The sequence below is a fragment of the Corvus brachyrhynchos genome, unplaced genomic scaffold (genome assembly GCF_000691975.1).
Source record: "Corvus brachyrhynchos isolate BGI_N302 unplaced genomic scaffold, ASM69197v1 scaffold87, whole genome shotgun sequence".
Lineage (NCBI taxonomy): Eukaryota > Metazoa > Chordata > Aves > Passeriformes > Corvidae > Corvus > Corvus brachyrhynchos.
This window is the reverse complement of record NW_008239767.1, coordinates 3,167,550-3,170,866: the sequence shown is the minus strand read 5'-3', so window position 1 is coordinate 3,170,866 and position 3,317 is coordinate 3,167,550. Positions and strand designations below refer to the sequence as shown.

The 3,317-nt window shown below is 41.9% G+C and overlaps 1 long non-coding RNA gene across 3 annotated transcripts in view; it reads left to right on the top strand.

Moving 5' to 3' along the window:
- The first annotated feature begins 6 nt into the window (after positions 1-6).
- Positions 7-3,317, top strand: part of LOC108448786 — a 49,314-nt gene continuing 46,003 nt past the window's right edge. For 2 of the 3 annotated variants that reach the window (XR_001864810.1, XR_001864809.1), the window contains exon 1: positions 7-201. This is a non-coding gene — a long non-coding RNA (uncharacterized LOC108448786). Of the gene's footprint in view, positions 202-2,694; positions 3,276-3,317 lie in introns of all 3 variants that reach the window. The other variant, XR_001864808.1, reaches the window with a different exon arrangement.

Below are 3,317 nucleotides of genomic sequence, written 5' to 3'. Positions count from 1 at the left end.
AGGCTGGGACAGACACAGCTGCTGCAGCCCACGCTCTGAAGGTTAAGTGTGAGAAGGCTCTGTGTGACGGCCCGCTTCCGTTCTGCAGCAGGGCCCCTGGGAGCAGATGGGACGGGGCAAGCACTCCCTGGATGGTGTCGGCACTCTGAGCCGACGCGGCCTGCAGCAGCACACACAGCACTCACGCAAGGGCAGATCCAGGTAAGTACACAGGCTCTACCTGACAGAGGCACTGGCCTTTAATTTAAAGCTTTGGATTTGTTTTTTTGTTGTTGTTCTTTTAGGGGCTTTTGCCTTCGCGATGATTGGTACCAAGCTTTGCTTCAATTATTAAAACCAAGATCACGATTATAACAACTCAATTAGACCTTCTTCTCATTTCTTGATATCCACTTTATGGACAAATGGAGTATGAAACTCCCACTTTTATGTATAATACAGTACATGTACATGAGAGCACAACTGACTTGAGGCAAACACCTCTACACAGCAAGAACTAGATTAGAATTTGGGCTCTTTTCTCCAATTAGAAAACAGCTATATTGTCTCTTCTCCAATGCTTGAAACTCTGTTGTAACAGCAGGCACAAAACAATTAGAATACTTAATCCAATGATTCCTCGATACACTTCCATATGGAGCCTACTAAATCACAATAACAAACTTTCCTTGTGTCCTCAGACTTTGAGAAACATAACCATAGAGCCTTCAAAGTAAGGCATCTGTTCTCTGCTTCAAAAATTCAACTTATGATCTGCAAACTGTAGGACCCCAGATACTAAAATACTAATCAATACCTTCCCCACTTAAACCAGGACAAGAACAGAACAAAGGAGAAAGGCTCAGATAAAATTACAAGACATCTCAATTTTATTAAGAATAACTTACATAGAAATAAATTATCTTTAAAAATACTATAATACATATTTATATTAAGTTTAAATTACATCTTAGAAGTGGCATTGGCCTTTCCTGCAATCAGCAACCTGATTCTGTTCTTGAATCTTGTTCCAGTTCATCTTCATCATCTTCACTATCCGAATCTTCATAAAAGGAAATTGTAGCCTGAACTGGGAAGTTTTTCAGAAGTGCTTCAGCTTCCTGATACAAGTAATCATAGCACCTTGATTTGGGCCAAAATAGTCTGAAACAAGTATACAATAGATTTGCTTATTGTTATTATGTACTTGGAGGCTGACATGCAAAAAACCAAAGTGAAATTTTATTAAAAGAAGCATCCTATAGAAATATTCCTTACATGCTCAATTACTAAATTGCTTTCTACATTTGATTCGGAAAAAAAAATTCTCTGGATTCTTATTTTCATCTGAAGAGATAGAAGTGCATTTAGAGTGCTAGTTTTGCAGCGGTTCTTTGTTTTAGTTTTTACTAAAGCCCGAGACCCTGCATCTGAAACTTCCCACTCCAGTACCTCATAAACAGTACTACTAAAATGCCCTAGGGTATGTTACTGTGTCCCACATCCGTAGGGAGGAGGAGAGAAGATCCAGCAGGCAGGAATTGTGCAGCAAGATTGATTTATTTAATTATTTTACAAACTCTTTTATAGACTTTTTCTTCATAGCCTAACTGGACCAAGGATCAGCCACCCCTTGGGGGTGATGGGTAAAATCCTAGAACATCCATTGTCAAAATATTTTTCTACTGTACCATAAACAAGACTTTTCAAGGTTGCAGGTGTTTCATTGTTTACAGAACTCTGCCACTATCTCTGTGAGAGAGAAAAGTCTCTCACGGACTTAGAAAATAGCAAGGAAATCCTTGCTAGCAGCATTTTTGTATCCACACAGTACTACTGATCCAAGTAGTACTGCCCCTACTGGAACTATTCCTAGGGAATATAATGGGTGTCAAACAGGATCAAAAATACATTTGAATCAAATTAGTTTTTTTACTGAAGGTCCCCAGTCTAGGTAGTTGTTGATACTTGTTTCACACCATTGTAAAATTCAAAGGAATGATAAAGGTCCAAGGGTGATCAGACCTTGATATTTCATCTGTGTTTCCAAAACCAATCAACAGACTCCTTAAGGAGGATGTCCCATTGATGTAGATTTTAAAGCAGTCGGTGTTGTATCCAGAAATTAACAAAATAGGCTGATAAGATCACAGTTAGCAAGGGCAATTGTATTAATTGCAATTAATACACTTCAAGTTCCTGTTACTTTTCAACTACCATCCTCTCTTGCTTACAGTTTGGAAATAGCTTCAAGGAACAGACCATGGAAGTCCTAAGAGCCAAGAGACTAGCACACTAAAACATAATGAAATGCTGGCTACAGATTGTTTAAAATAGAAATGCATTAAGAAACAGAACTAGATAGCTTTCTAGCAATTACAGGAAATACTTTCTAGGCTACTGTTTAACCCTGCTTCCTTGGCAACACAAAGTCACTAACACTGGCTTTGTAACGGGTCTCCATTCCCAATGTTCCATGCAACAGCATTCACTCAAACCTAAGCACTGGAGCAGTCACAGTAAAGTCTGCCTGTACAGTTGCTTAGTTGGTGCATCAGTATTTGAGGGATCAGAGCCTAGATTTGAAAGAAAGCTGCATCTTATCTGGAACAACTACCTGTGCAATTATTTTAAGTACCTTGCAACACCTGCCAGCATTTCTGAATACAGACTCTCCTACAGATTCAGCTGTTATTTTCTTTATTTCCTTTTCAGAACTGACAGTAGAGATACTACCATTCGTCATTAAAGCAGTAGTTACACCAGTACTTTCCTCGGCAATGGTGGCTTAGCCAGTGCATTCCCTCTCCTCCTGCCACTCTCTCCCACGCCTCCACCTGCTTCCTTGCTCTGGGATGGCGCTGGATGTTTGCACAGCAGCACAGCCTAGGAACTACGCCCCCTTGCCTTTTTTAATCCTGAGCGCAGGAATGAGTCGCAAGATGCTTCAGCCAACTCTACCATCACCAAAAAACACCATATAACTGTGTCATAAGTCCCACACCACAGAGGGACCTCAACGCCTCACAGATGTTAAATCCACGAGTCCTGGCAATCATTTGCACAAAGATCTGTCAGTTCAAAAGCACATTGATGGCAAATTCACTCCCAAGGCTCTTTAATATCTACATAAATATATGGGTGGAAACAAAAGGGGCGGGAGAGCGAGTGCTACGGCACTACCCTGGCGAGAAAGGGACTCCCTCCTGGCCGCGCAGCGCCACGGGCCCCTGGTGCCCCGAGGTCCTCCCCGGGAACCGGCGGCGGGAGATGGGGACTGCCACTTACCTGACGGGGTGCGTGTACTGCGCCAGCTTTCGGGAGGTTTCCGCCAGCCC